Genomic DNA, 16,439 nt, shown 5'->3' with positions numbered 1-16,439 from the left:
AGGCACAAGATTAAATATCCTGTTGCCCTTGAGAAAGGATACTGTATGCCTGTAACTGTAAGATAAGTCTCCTGTAAAATGTAACTTTGAAAAACAGAATGTTACTGTGAGAGATTACCACCCCCTACTCCTTTGTTTTGCCCACACTATATAAAGTCTTTTTCTCCCCCAATAAATTTGACTCTTGATAGGAATTTCGTCTTGAGTCCATCAATTTTCCCAGCCCCTTTTTATTTTTAGGTCGAATCCTCTTCGTGACTCACGAATAACTTCGTGACCCTCATCCACCCTGTGGACCGGGGTCCCCGGGGGTCGCATTGGTGTGACATTCTTCTCTGAGGGCTCCTCTTCTTTGGAGGAGAGTTGTCCGCCCACAAAGGGTGGAACCAACTGACTTCTGATGTGTCTCTGAAGCACAGCAGACATCCTTGGACTTTTCTCTGCTTGCTTAGCTTTGCAGCCATGCACATCATCTAGCCAATGAATACCACCATAACACGTAGAAAAAATCCAATACAAGTGTGACAATGGGGAAACAATGCAGGCCAACACCAGGCACAAAGAATGAAGATGGCAACTCTTATGACCCAAAAATGGCCAATCACCTAGTTAATCAGATATGGGGTTTAGAGAAAAAATATGGAGGATGTTCACAGAACTCAAAGAAAGCATATATTAAGTTGAAAGGAACACGAATAAGAATCAAAAGAATATGAAGATAGAAATCAGAAAACTCCAAACTAAAATAATAGATCTGAAAAACTCAGTAGACAAATTGAAAACTTCAATGGAAAGCCTCTGCAACAGGATAACAGCAGCTGAAGATAGAATAAGTGAGCTGGAAAATGAGATGCAGAACAATTCAATATGACAGATGAGATTGGGAAAAAAACTTAAAGCAAATAATCAGACAATGAAAAAATTACTCAAAGAATGTGAACAGATAAAAATAGAAGTCATTGATAAGCTCAACAGAAACAACATAAGAATCATCAGAGTCCCAAAGACCCAGGAAGATAATCTCCATGAAGAATTAGCAGTCAAGAACATCATTACAGAGTAACTACTGGAGCTAAAGAATAGATGCGACCAAATTGTGCATGCCCGAGGGGAACCAGCTACAAGAGACCCAAAGAAAAACACCCCAAGGCACATCCTAGTCACAATAACGAATACCACAGATAGAGACAGAACACTGAAAGCATCAAGATCAAAAAGGGAAATTACATTTAAGGGAGCATCCTTCAGATTTACAGCAGACCTGTCACAAGAAACAATCAAGTCCAGAAGGTGGTAGTGGGACATAGTGACAAAACACAATGAAATAAATGCTTCACCTAGAATGTTGAACACAGCAAAATTCATTTTCAGTTTTCAAGGAAGTATACCTAGCTTCACAGATAAACAACAGCTCAGAAACTTTATAGACTCAACACCAGCCTTAAAAGAAAACTGAAATGTTTACTTTAAGACAAGACTTACCAAAAGATGTACCAAACTTCTACACAACAATGGCACTAAATTGCATGACAATTATATCTCTCATTGTCAATGGATTAAATGAATTAAATAAAACACAGAGTGGCGAAATGGATCAAAAACCTGAGTCCAACCTTCTTCTGCCCACAGGAAACACACCTGAATTGTCATAACAAATATAAACTCAAAATCAAAGGCTAGAGGAAAATTATCCAAGCAAAGAACACCCTTATAAAAGCTGGAGTGGCCATACTAGTATCAGATGACACTCAGAAAAGTTGTAAAGGACAAAGATAGACATTTTGTACTAATAAAGGGATATGTACAGCAGGAAAAAATTACTCTCCTAAACATGTACACAACTAATGAGAAGCCAGCAAAGTATTTAATATAATTGTTGACAAATCTGACATCAATAACAACACAATAATTTGGGAGACTTCAACGCTGCTCTGCTACCCATTGATTGATTAACCAGAATAATACCCAACAAAGATGGATTAGCTCTAAAAATAGAAATGGAGGAGAGTGGGCTAGTAGATACATATAGGGCACTAATTACCAGAAACCTGGATATACATTCTTCTCTGATGCATATGGGTCATTCTCCAGGATAGACCACATGCTGGCTATTAAAACATATCTCTATAAAATCAATAAGACAGAAATTGTGCAGACTACCTTTACTGATCCAAGGCACTGAAATTAGATGTGAAATACAAAGGGACACAAAAGAAAAACTTTAACACCTGAAAATTAAACAGATTACAACTGAAAAACCAGTAGGTCAGAAATAAAATCAAAGAGGAAATCAAAATATTCTAGGAAACAAATGACAATAAAGATACAACTAATCAGAAATTATGGGACACCCCTTTATCTCCTTTTCTCCACCATTGCCACTGTGCGAATGTGGCCAGTGTTCGCCATGTCTTCCAACAGGATATTTAAAATGAAGCCGTTCCTGGCCAAGAAACAAAAACAGAACCGGCCCATTCCTCAATGGATTTGGATGAAAACTGGTATAAGATCAGGTACAATTCCAATAAGCAGCACTGAGAAGAACAAAGCTGGGTCTGTAAGGAATCCCATGAGACATGTACATGTGCACTTTTGGGCCTACAGGGTGCTAGGATATTGCACACACATGGTGCAGTAATGCACTTTAAGTGATGGGAATGTCTTGGTTGAATGTTCAATTGTTTCAATCATTGTTCCCTCTTCTAGAAGCTATACTTGGCTTTCTGACTTAATAATGAAACTGGAGCCTCTACTTGGATTTATGACACAATAATGATAATAAATTACTTTAGTAAAAGTTTAAATAAATTATGGGACACATCCAAAGCAGTACTAAGAGGAAAATTTATAAATTTGCAAGCATACTTTAGGAAGGAAGAAGCGGCCTACACAAATAGTTTAATGACACAGCCTATAAAACTAGAAAATGGTTAATAAGTGGAACCAAAAATAGGTAGACAGAAGGAAATAACAAAGCTTAGGGCAGATATAAAGTGGAAATCCAGAAAGCAATCCAAAAGATCAACGAGGAGCTGGCAAGGTGGCGCTAGAGGTAAGGTGTCTGCCTTACAAGCGCTAGCCAAGAAAGACCGTGGTTCGATCCCCCGGTGTCCCATATGGTCCCCCAAGCCAGGGGAAATTTCTGAGCACTTAGCCAGGAGTAACCCCTGAGCATCAAGCAGGTGTGGCTGAAAAAAAATCAACAAAAGCAAAAGATGAAAAATAAACAAGATTGATGGCAAAACTCACAAAGAAATTGAGAGAAACATGATAAGCCATATTATGAATTAAAAGGGGGAAATCACCATAAACATTGCAGAGATTCAAAGAGAAATCAGAGACTACTTTGAGAAACTCTATGCCACGAAACATGAGAACGTGGCAGAAATGGACAAATTCTTAGACACATATAACCTTTCAAGTTTAAATAAGGATGAGGTAGCATGTCTATACAGCCCCATCAGTATGGAGGAAATTAAAATGGTGATCAAAAGTCTTCCCAAAAACAAAAGCCCAGGACCAGATGGGTTCACTAGTGAATTCTTTCAAATCTTTTAAGAGGAAATACTACTAATACTGGACAGGCCTTTTCATAAAATTGAAAAAATAGAAACACGTCCAAATACTTTCTATGAAGCCAACATCACCTTGATACCAAAACCAGACACAGATGCTGCCAAAAAAAATTACAGACCAATATCCCTGATAAACACAAATGCAAATATCCTCAACAAAATTCTGGCAAGTAGAATTCAATGCATCCTCAAGAAGGTCATCCACAACGACCAAGTAGTTTTATCCCAGGAATGCTAGGATGGTTTAACATCTGTAAATCAATCAACATAATATACCATATCAACAAAAATAAAAACCAAAATTATATGATCCTATCAATAGATACATAAAAAGCATTCAATAAGGTACAACAACCATTCTTAATAAAAAAACACTCAGCAAGATGGGCATGAAAGGATATAGTATAGTTAAGGCTATCGACCACAGCGAATGGCAAATATTATGATCAATGGAGATAAACTAAAAGACTTTCTCCTAAAATCTGGTACAAGACAAGTTTACCCTCTCTCACCTCTCCTATTAAAAATAGTGCTGGAAGGAAGAAGTTGCCATAGTGATTAGGCAAGAAACAGACATCCAGGGCATTCAGATAGGTTAGAAAGAAGTCAAGATCTCACTGTTTGCAGATGACATGATACTATATTTAGAAAATCCTAAAGACTACCAAAAAGCTTCTAGAAACAATAGATTTATATAGCAAAGTGACAGGCTACAAATTTAACATGCAAAAGTCAATGGCCTTCTTATACACTAATAATAATAGAGAAGAAATGGGCATTAAAATACAATCCCATTTATATTGGTGCCCCACAAACTCAAATTTCTTGAGATCAACTTAAATAAAGAGGTGAAGGAACTATACAAATAATACTACAAAAGCCTGCTTCAAGAAATAAGAAAGGACACAAGGAAATGGAGTAACATACCCTGCTCATGGATTGCACGATTAACATCATCAAAATGGCAATACTCCCCCCAAAGCATTGTACAGATTTAATGCGATCCCTCTAAAGATATTCATGACATTTTTCAAAAAAGTGGATCAAAGAATTCAGAAATTCATTTGGAACAATAAACACCCAGGAATAGCTAATGCAAAACTTGGGAAGGAGAATATGGGAAGCATTACTCTCCCCAATTTTAAACTGTACTACAAAGCAATATTTATCAAATCAGCATGATATTGGAGTAAAGACAGATCTTCATATCAGTGGAAAAGACTTGACTATTCAGAGAATGTTCCCCAGACATACAATCAACTAATCTTTGATAAAAAGGCAAGAAATCCAAAATGGAGCAAGGAAAGCCTCTTCACCAAATGGTGTGTTGGCACAACTGGTTAGCCACTTTCAAAAATCAAAATCAGACCCCCATCTAACAACATGCACAAAAAACAAATCCAAATAAATTAAAGACCTTGATATCAGGCCTGAAAACATAAGGTATATAGAACAAAACGTACAGGAAATGCACCTGAATAGTCAGAATAAACATCATCTCAAAATAAAAGGCTGGAGGAATATTATCCAAGCAAACAACACCAAGAAAAATACTGGAGTGGCCATACTCATATCAGATTATGCAAACTTTATACTCAGGAAAGTTGTAGGGGACAAAGATGGACATTTTGTGTTAATCAAGGGGTATGTACAGCAGGAAGAAATCATTCTCCTAAACATATATGCACCGAATGAGGAGCCAGCAAAATATTTAATACAATTGATGACAAATCTGAAAAATAATATCAATAACAACAAAATAATTGTGGGGGACCTCAACACGGCTTTGTCAACACTGGATAGGTCAACCAGACTGAAACCCAACAAGAATATACTAGATTGAGAAGAGAAATGGAAGAATAGGTCTAGTAGATATATGTAGGACAATCCATCCCCAGAAACCTGGATACACATTTTTCTCCAATGTACATGTAGTCCAGGATAGACTACATGCTGGCACATAAAACATACCTCCAAAATATCAAGAGGATGAAAATTTTGCAGGCTACCTTTGCTTACCACAAGGCTCTGAAATTATATGTGAATTACAAAGGGACACAGAAGAAAAATTTTAACACCTGAAAGTTAAACAGCCTCATATTGAATAACCAGTGGGTCCGAGATGAAATCAAAGAGGAAATCAAAACTTTCCTAGAAACAAATGATAATAAAGACACAAACTATCAGAACTTATGGGAGACAGCAAAAGCAGTCCTGAGAGGAAAATTTATAGCTTTGCAAGCACACATCAGGAAGGAAAAAGGTGCCTACCTGAATAGCTTAATGACACAGCTCATAGAATTAGAAATTGCTCAACAAAAGGACCCAAAAATAAATAGAAGAAATAACAAAGCTGAGAGCAGAAATCTATGAAGTGTAAACCCAAAACATAATCTGAAAAATTAACGAAAACAATGAGCCACTACCCAAGTGATGAGACACCCACTCAAGCTCTTAACTCGTTCCTGGCAAGAAAATATAACCAAAACCCCGACAGACTCATGCAGTGTGGCCCTCCTAATCACCTCTCCCTAATGTGGACTGTGGCTTGACACCAGAACTAGCTCCAAAGGACCCCCACTGCAAGAACTGTACCCAAGACCTCACTGCCTGTACCCCACCTCTCACAAGAAAATCTCAAGAGACAAGGGGGAACCCTATTCTTTCATCATAAATATAGACCTATATATAACACTACCTCTTATCCTGTTTCTCCCCAAATGTAAAGTGATCTCCTGTATCACTTTCTCCCCTTTTTCTTTGTTTTTTCTTTTTTCTTTTCTTTTTTATTCTTGTTAGTTTCTTTGGTTTGTTTGTTTTGTCTTGTTTTAGTTTTTTTTATTTGATTTGACTTGTTTTTGCTTCTTTTTGGTCACTCCTGGCAGCGCTCGGAGGGTGCTCCTGGCTCTAGGCTTGGAGAAAGTCCCTGGTGGGCACGGGGAACCTTATAGAATGCCGGGTTCTGAGCCACCACCCTTCTAAAGGAAGGACAGACGCCTAATCTCCATGCTATCTCTCCTGGCCCCACTTTATCCCTTTAATTACATTTTGATTTAATCTTCTTTTTTTCTAAAGAAACATTTTTTCCTTTAGATATGTGTGAACATATATATTCTTAGTTTTTGTCGGGAATCTGGTTTCTTTCCTCTCCACCCCCAAATCCACCAGCAATATAATGTAGCACCACTTCCTCCTGCAAAGACATATTAAACAAAGAGGAAATTGTACATATAAAAACAAGCTCTTATCTACTAGGGATAAAAACTCTTACTTGTTTACAACACAGGGACATCTCCCACCCTGAATGTATGTCATGTGGAAACAACTTAGGCTCCAGGGAACTAGACACTGACCGTTCAGCCTTAACTCCTGAATCCCAGACAGATACGACAGAGTTCTCCACAACAGCTCCAGGAACCAAATCCCCTCCAGGGCATTTACAATGCTGCTCTGACACCAACACGAGCCAGTTCTAAATTGATAACTTACAATGAGGAAATGGGAACAACTTGATCTAAGAGCAAGTTGTCCTTCCTCATCAGCTATCAATAAGACAAAATCAGAAAACATGTCATCCTTTGATATGTGCAAAAGCCAAGATCGCTATATACAGACGACTGGTTGTTGCAACCAAGACTGGACAGTATGCATCCAGGGACCAACAACAACAACAGCAACAAAAGATCTGGCCTAGCTTTTGGTATACAATCTGTTCAACAAACAAGAGCTCCAATTCCAGAAATCTGACTGAGACAACCGCAACTGAATGGGTCTTCCAGAAACATAACGAAAGACTTTATCCCAGGCTCCATTCTAGGAGCAACATAAAAACCAAGAACACCAACTACAGAAGATGGATTAAAACGACACTGAAGAAGCATAACTGCTAGAACCACAAAGAAAGACTTATTCATAAACTCTATTCCCTGAGCTGCACACCTACCAAGACCTCTAGAAACAGAGGTCTGATTTTACCATCCAAGACAAAGCAGAAGTCTTCCACACACCACGAAAGCAGCAAGGGGAGAGTAAATGATCATGCAAGGAGTCTAGAGTTAATCCCATGACAGTATACTTCAGGCGTGGAGAAACCCTGTATCTCCTAGGTCAAGGGAATTCCCTCTACAATATCCCCAATAGTTACTGTGCCTATGCAGGGGAATAAAAAAAGGAGAAAAAAAGCACAAAACAATCATTTTTCCACATGTTTATTTATCAATTGATCGATTTTTTTGACATCTTTATTTTGGTGTGGAGACTACGGTTGATGTCTCCAATATTATTTTATTTTATTTTGTCTTGTCTTTCTCTTTCTTTTTGCACTTGAGCATGATTCAATTTCAGAACTGAGACTATTGTGTGGTGCCTGTCTTTATTGCTGTAGTGCTCACTGGTTATTTAATTCAATATTTTTTTCTGTATTGTTGTGGTATCTCAATTACCTTTTTTACGTTCTCTCTCAAACTGAGGTTGAAAGCCTGGGACTCTGCCCATTTTCAGTGTATTTGACTTTTGACTTCTTTTTTCCCTCTTATTTTGTACCCCAATCTATTGATTTTCTTTCCTTCAAACAAAACCACATACCCCGATTTTTCTAACCCTGCTTCTTAAATAAGGGGGGAAACAAGGGAGGGTTCCAGGACCAAACAGATATGTGATCACTAATAGTAAGCCAGACAAAGAGGGGTCCACCTACTCTAGCAGCCCGGGGGGTGATGGTGGGATATATGGGCTGATATATGGAGTGGGAGGAGGACATAGTTGGTGATGGGTACTCCCCTGTTTCAATGTTAATATGTACCTAAAATACTACTGTGAAAAATATGTAAGCCATTATGGAAAAAATGTGTTTTTAATCAGAAACTTTCTTTTACTTACATGTATTATTATATCAATTATATTATGTTATGTTATGTCACTGTATTATGTATTGTTAGTTTACCTCATTATGTTAATCAATTTTGCCCCTTGAGTAAAAAGAAAACAACCCCATTCACAGTAGTGCCACACGAACTCAAATATCTTGTAGTCAACTTGACTAAAGATGTGAACCTATACAAAGAAAACTATAAAACTCTACTCCAAGAAATGGAAACACATACCCAGCTCATGGATTGGCAGGATTAACATCATTAAAATGGCAATACCCCCCAAAGCATTGTACAGATTTAATGCGATCCCTCTAAAGGTACCCATGACATTCTTCAAAGAGTGGATCAGGTACTTTTGAAATTTATTTGGAACAATAAGCACCCTCAAATAGCCAAAGCAATTATTGGGAAAAAGAATATGGGGGCTCATTACTTTCCCCAACTTTAAACTGTATTACAAAGCAATAGTTATCAAAACAGCATGCTATTGAATAAAGACAGACCCTCAGATTAGTGGAATAGATTTGAGTACTCAGAGAATGTTCCCCATACATACAATCATCTAATCTTTGATAAAGGAGCAAGAAGTCCTAAATGGAGCAAAGAAAGCCTCTTCAGCAAGTGGTGTTGGCACAACTGGCTAGCCATTTGCAAAAAAGCGAACATAGACCCCCAGCTAACATCATGTATGAAGGTAAAATCCAAATGGATGAAAAACGTCGATATCAGACCTGAAACCATAAGATATATAGAAAAACACGTAGGTATAACACTCCATGACATTGAGAGTAAAGACATCTTCAAGGAGGAAACTGCACTACCCAAGCAAGTGAAAGCAGATATTAATGGATGGGAATATATTAAGTGCCCAAGATACAAGAGCCACCCACTGAGTGGGAGAAACTATTCACCCAATACCCATCAGATAAGGGGCTAATATCCAAAATATACAGGACACTACCATAACTCTACAAGATAAAACATCTAATCCCATCAAAAAAAGGGGAGAAGAAATAGACAGACACATTATCATATCAATCAACTCAGAGAAGGCATTTGACAAAATTCAACACCCATTCATGACAAAAACACTCAGCAACTTAGGATTCTAAAGAACCTTCCACACGATAGTCACAGCTATCTCTCAAAAGCCCACAGCCAACATTATCCTTAATGACAAAGACCTGAAAGCAGTTCCACTAAGGACAGATACTAGGCTAGACTTTCCACTATTTCCACTCTTATTAAACATTGTTTTAGAAGTCCTAGCAATAAAAATCAGACAAGAGAAAAGAATCAAAGAAATCCAAATAGGGAAAGAGGAAGTCAAACTATCATTTTGCAGATAATATGATGATATACATCAAAAACCCTAAAGAGTCTGCAGTAAAACTCCTAGAAACAATAAACCAATACAGCAAACTAGCCGGATACAAAGTCAATACATAAAAGACGGTAGCATTCCTCTATACAAATAAAGAAACAAAGAGAAAGAGATTAAGGAGTCAATCCCATTCAAAAAGTATCCAAAATATCAAGTATCTATGAATCAACCTGACAAGAGAAGTGAAAGAACTATACCATGAAAACTTTAAAATGCTTCAGAATGAAATTGAAGAGGATCTAAGGAAATGGAAGAACATCCCATGTTCATAGGTAGGAAGATTCAGCATTATCAAAATGACAATCTTAACTAAATTACTATATAAAAACAATACAATCCCTATCCAAATTCAGAAAACTCTTTTTAAGGATTTAGAAAATAAAGTATAAAGTTCGCATGGAACCACAAAAGATCTAGGTTAGCCAATCCCATATGATAAAACTAGAAATTTGTTGACATTTTTCCCTAACTTGAAGCTTACTATAAAGCCAGAGTGATCAAAACATCATGGTCCTGGAAAAAAGACAAAGCCTCAGACAAATGGGTCAGAATAGACAGAATATCCAGTGATGTACTCAAAATATATGTCAACTGATATTTGATAAAAGGACCTCTGCTGTGTTCATAACCCCCAGGTGAAGGACAGAAAAATCTCTTGCTGCTTCCTCATCCTTGCTGGTCTGTCCCCTGAAATTCTGCTTCAGAAGGCCAGGAAAGACCCAGCAAAAGCTATCTCCTACACTCTCCACAGCAGCCAGGGGCTCTCTCTGTCTCTCTCACTCTCTCTGTCTCTCTCTCTGTCTCTCTCTCTGTCTCTCTCTCTCTCTCTCTCTACCTGTAAGGGGAGGTGGTGCCTGACCACTGTTGTGTGCTTAGCAACAAGAAGAAGGACTGAAAAAACTCACTGCTTCCTCCTGCCTGCTATTCTCTCCCATACATTGGTGATGGGAATGTTGCACTGGTGAAGGGGGGTGTTCTTTACATGACTGAAACCCAACCACAGTCATGTTTGTAAGCAAGGTGTTTAAATAAAGATATTTAAAAAAAGTAAAGAATATCAAATAAAATAAATTCTACTGAGGACGCCAAGAAAGACTCAGAAAAAAACAATCTCCTAGGGGCTACACAGCAACCAAGGGCTCCAGAAGAGAATGACAGGTCTGCTTCACTTTATGGCCACAGGAATTTTCTAACTAATAAACCCAACCATAATGCATAGAAAAAAATAACACTACAATTTTGACAATTTGGAAACAATATATGAAAGCAACAGGCACAGAGAATGACTATGGTGGATATGATGACCCCAAAATACCCAACGTCTAAATAGACTCTCAGATAAGGTGTTTAGAATAGAAATATGGAGGTTGTTCATTGAATTCAAAGAACGCATAGAACAAGCTTAACAGAACATAAATCTATAAAGCATAAAATCTAATCTTAAATAAAAAGACTTAAAAACTCAGTAGATGATTTGAAAACCACAATGGAAAGGCTCTCCAACAGGGTAACAACAGCCGAAGACAGAATCAGTGAGCTGGAAGATGAGTTACAGAACAACTCCATACAGCAGAAGATATTGAAAAAGAAACTTAAAGCAAATGATCAGAACATGAAAATGTACTCAAAGAATGTGAACAGATGAAAATAGAAGTCTTTGATAAACTCAACAGAAACAACTTAAGAATCATTGGAGTCCCAGAGGCCAGGAAGAATCAACAGTCAAAAACATCATTACAGAGTAATGATCATTACAGAGCTAAGGACTGCATGCAACTAAATTCTGCATGCCTGAAGAGTATCAGCTAGAAGATATCTGAAGAAAAGCATGCCAACATGCATTCTGGTCACAATGATGAGTCCCACAGATAGGGATAGAACACTGAAAGCAGGACGATCAAAAAGAGAAATTACGTTCAAAGGAGCATTCTTAAGATTTACATGTCACAAAAAACCCTCAAGGGCAGATGAGAGTGGTGGGATATTGTGACAAGACTGAATAAAATGAATGCTTCACCTAGAATACTGCACCCAGCCAGACTCACGTTCAGGCTTGAAGGAAGTATACAAAACTTCACAGATAAACAACAGGTCAGAAAATTTAGATACAAAATAAGACTTACAAGAAAAACTGAAAGGTCTCCTTTAAGACAAGACTGACAAACAGCCACACCAAACTTTGACACAAAGCTGACATTAAATCCTATGACAATTATCTCTCTCAAAGGACTAAATACACCAGTAAAGAGACACAGAGTGGCAAAGTGGATGAATCCAAAAAGCTAAATCAAACCTTTTGCTGCCTGCAAGTAACACACCTGAATAGTCAGAACAAACATAGACTCAAAATAAAAGGCTGGAGGAAAACCATCCAAGAAAGCAAAACCCTTAAAAAAGCTGGAGTGGCTATATTAATATCAGATGACACAAACTTTAGACTCAGAAAAGTTGTAAGGGACAAAGATGGACATTTCAAAGTAATCAAGGAATATGTGCAACAGGAAGAAATCACACTACTAAACATACTCGCAAAATATCTAATACAATTATTGAGAAATTTAAAAGAAGATATCAATCATAACACAATAATTGTGGGAGACCACAACACTACTCTGTCACCATTTGATAGGTCCACCAGACTAAAACACAACAAAAATATACTAGCCCTGAAAAGAGAAATAGAAGAAAGAGTATATATATGTATATATATATATATGTCACTACATCACCAGAAACCTGGATACATATTCTTCTTCAATGTACATGGGTTATTCTCCAGGATAAATCACATGCTGGCACATAAAGCATACCTTCATAAAATCAAAAGGAAAGAAATTGTGCAAAGTATTTTTGCTGATCACAAGGATCTGAAATTAGAGATGAAACACAAAGGGACACAGAAGAAAAATGTTAACACCTGTATATTAAACAGCCTACTGTTGTATAACTAATGGGTAAAAGATAAAATTAAATAGGAAAAATCAAAACATTCCTGGAAATAAATGACAATGAAGACACAAATTATCAGAATTTATAGGACACAGCACAAGCAGTACTGAAAGGAAAATTTATAGCTTTGCAAGACCTCATCAGGAAGGAAGAAAGGGCCTAGATGAATAATGACACAGCTTAAAATAATAAGAAAATGGTCAACAAAAGGAACCAAAAATAGGCAGACAGAAGGAAATATCAAAACTTAGAACAAAAATCAATGAAATAGAAATCCAAAATACAATCTGAAAGGTCAAAAAAATAACCAGAAGTGGTTCTTTGACAAAATAAACAAGACTGATAGACCACTGGCAAAATTCACAAAGATGATAAAGAGAGAAACTTGAAAATACATATTAGAAATGAAGAGGTTGAGATAACTACAGATATTGCAGAGATTCAAAGGTTAATCAGAGACTACTTTGAGAAACTATGCCACGAAACATGAAAACCTGGAAGATATGGATAAATTCTTGGATTCTTCTAACCTTCCAGGGTTGAATAAGGATAATGTAGCATATATAAACACCCCCATAACTATTGAGGAGATTAAAAGTCTGCCCAAATACAAAAGCCCAGGCCCAGATGGATTCACTTATGAATTCTTCCAAACCTTTCAAGAACTACTACCAATCCTGGTCTGGTGCATTCATGAAATTGAAAAATCAGCAGCACTTTCAAATATTTTTTATGAAGCCAACATCACCTTGATACCAAAACCATACAGAGATGATGAAAAAAATTACAAACCCATATCCAGATGCACACAGATTCAAATATCCTCAACAAAATTCTGGCAAATAGGATCAAATGCCTCATGAAGAAGGACATTCACCATGATCAAGTAGATTTGAACCCAAGAATGTAAGGATGGTTTACCATTTATAAATCAATCAACATAATACACAAAATCAAAAACAAGAAAGATAAAAACCATATAATCATATCAGCAGATCAGAGAAAGCATTGGATAAGGTCCAACACGCATTTTTTAAAATATGGAATGCTTCACGAATTTGCATGGCATCCTTACACAGGGGCCACACTAATCTACTCTGCATCATTCCAATTTTAGTATATGTGTTGCCGAAGTGAGCACCTATTCTTGATAAAAACTCTCATCAATATGGGAATGAAAGGAACTTTTCTCAATATAGTCAAGACCATCTGCGACAAGCAAATGGCAAATATTGCCCTCAATGGAGAAAAAAATAAAAGCCTTTCATCTAAAATCTGGTACAAGACAAGGCTGCCCTCTCTCACCACTCCGATTTTAACATAGTACTGGAAGTACTTGCTATAGCAATTAGACCAGAAAAATATATCAGGAGCAACCAGAAAGTAAAGGAAAAAGTCAAGTCTCACTGTATGCAGATGGCATAACACTATGTTTAGAAAACCTTAAAGACTACCAAAAAGCTTCTTGAAACAATAGATTCATATACCAAATTGGCAGGCTACAAAATTAACACACAAAAGTCAATGACCTTCTATGCACCAATAATGATAGAGTAGAAAAGGACATTAAGAACAACAACAGCAAAAAGAAAAAAGAAAAAGAAACAACCCATTTGGGGGCCAGAGAGATAGCATCGAGATTAGGCATTTGCCTTGCGTGCAGAAGATCGGTGGTTCGAATCCCGGCATCCCATATGGTGCCCCGAGCCTGCCAGGAGCGATTTCTGAGCCTGGAGCCAGGAATGACTCAGGAGCGCTGCAGGCTGTCACCCAAAAACAAAAACAAAAACAAAAAACCAACCCATTTACATTAGTGTCACATAAACTTAAATATCTCAGAGACAACATAGCAAAAGACGGGAAGGACCTATACAAAGAAAACGACAAAACACTGCTTCAAGAAATAAAAAGAGGACACAAGGTAATGGAGACACATACCCAGCTCATGAATTGGCAGGATTAACATCATCAGAATTGCAATACTCCCCAAAGCATTGTAAAGATTTAATGCAATCTCTCTAAAAATACCTATGACATTCTTCAAGTAAGTGGATCAAACACTCATGAAATTCATTTGGAACAATAAACACCCATGAAAAGCTAAAGCAAGCATTGGGAAAAGTAATATGGGAGACATTGCTTTCCCTAATTTTAAATTGTATTGCAAAGCAATAGTTATCAAAACAGCATGGTATTGGAATAAAGACAGATCCTCAGATCAGTGGAATAGACTTGAGTATTCAAAGACTTTTCCCCAGACACACAACCATTTAAATTTTTATAAAGGTGCAAGGAATCAAAAATGGAGCAAGGAAAGCCTCTTCAACAAGTGGTGTTGGAACAACTGGTTAGCCGCTTGCAAAAAAGTGAACTCAGACCCCCTGCTAATACCATGCACAAAGGTCAAATATAAATGGATTAAAGACCTTGATATTAGGCCTGAAACCATAAGGTATATAGAACAACCCATAAATAAAACACTTCAAGACATTGAGACTAACGGTATCTTCAAGGAGGAAACAGCACTCTCCAAACAAGTTGAAGCAGAGATAAACAGATGGGAATATATAAAGCTGAGAAGCTTCTGCACCACAAAGGAAATAGTGTCTAGGATACAATAGCCACCCACTGAATGGGAGAAACTATTCCCCTAAGATCCAAACTATACAAGGCACTGACAGAACTTTACAAGAAAAAAACAATCAAATTCCATCAAACAGTGGGGAAAAGAAATGAGCAGACAGTTTGTCAAAGAAGAAATGCAAATGACCAAAAGAAACATGAAAAAATGCTCCACATCACTAATCATCAGTGAGATTCAATTCAAAACAACAATGAGGTACCATCTCATGCCACAGAGATTGGCGCATATCTCAAAGAATGAGAACAAGCAGTGCTGGCGGGAATGTGGAGAGAAAGCAACTCTTATTCACTGCTGGTGGAAATGCCCTCTAGTCTAGCCTTTATGGAAAACAATATGGAGATTTCTCTAGAAACTGGAAATTGAACTCCCATATGATTCATTTATACCATTCCTAGGGATATGCCCTAGGAATAACAAAAATACAATTCAAAACTCCCTTCCTCACACCTATATTCATTCAGCACTATTTACAATAGCCAGACTCTGGAAACACCCAAGATGCCCTTCAACAGAGGAATGAATAAAGAAACTGTGGTACATAAATACAATTGAACATTATACAGCCATCAGGGGAGATGAAGTCATGAAATTTTCCTATACATGAATGTACATAGAATCTATTATTCTGAGTGAAGTAAGAGTTAGAGAGACACAGAATAGTCTCATTCTACTATGAATTTTTAAAAAAAAATTAAAGACATTATTGAAATAATCTCAGAGACAATAGAGTTAAGGACTGGAAGACATGCTTACAATATGAAGCTCACCGCAAAGAGTGGTGAATGCTGTTAGGAAAATAACTACACTAACAACTATCATACAATGCTAATGAATGATAGAAGTAGAATGCCTGTCTTGAATACAGGCAGTGGTGGGGGAGGAGAGAAGTGTCTTTTTGTGGGAATGTGGCACTGGTCCAGGGGGGTGTTCTGTTTTTGACTGAAACCCAACTACAACCATGATTATAACTATGGTGGTTGAATAATGATAAAAAGTACAAAAATGTATCTTCTCAA

At 37.3% G+C, this 16,439-nt stretch overlaps 1 non-coding gene and 1 pseudogene across 1 annotated transcript; one reads left to right on the top strand and one right to left on the bottom strand.

The window, feature by feature from the left end:
- Positions 1-2,407: 2,407 nt before the first annotated feature.
- LOC125998709 (60S ribosomal protein L39-like) lies at positions 2,408-2,569 on the top strand (annotated as a pseudogene).
- An 11,244-nt stretch (positions 2,570-13,813) lies between these two features.
- Positions 13,814-13,920, bottom strand: LOC126000342 (U6 spliceosomal RNA). The gene has a single exon (XR_007492687.1). It is a non-coding gene; the product is annotated as a U6 spliceosomal RNA (small nuclear RNA).
- Between the last annotated feature and the right edge of the window lie 2,519 nt (positions 13,921-16,439).

The sequence above is a fragment of the Suncus etruscus genome, chromosome X (genome assembly GCF_024139225.1).
Source record: "Suncus etruscus isolate mSunEtr1 chromosome X, mSunEtr1.pri.cur, whole genome shotgun sequence".
Lineage (NCBI taxonomy): Eukaryota > Metazoa > Chordata > Mammalia > Eulipotyphla > Soricidae > Suncus > Suncus etruscus.
Note: the sequence above shows the minus strand (reverse complement) of the source record. Positions and strands in the feature narration are given on the sequence as shown.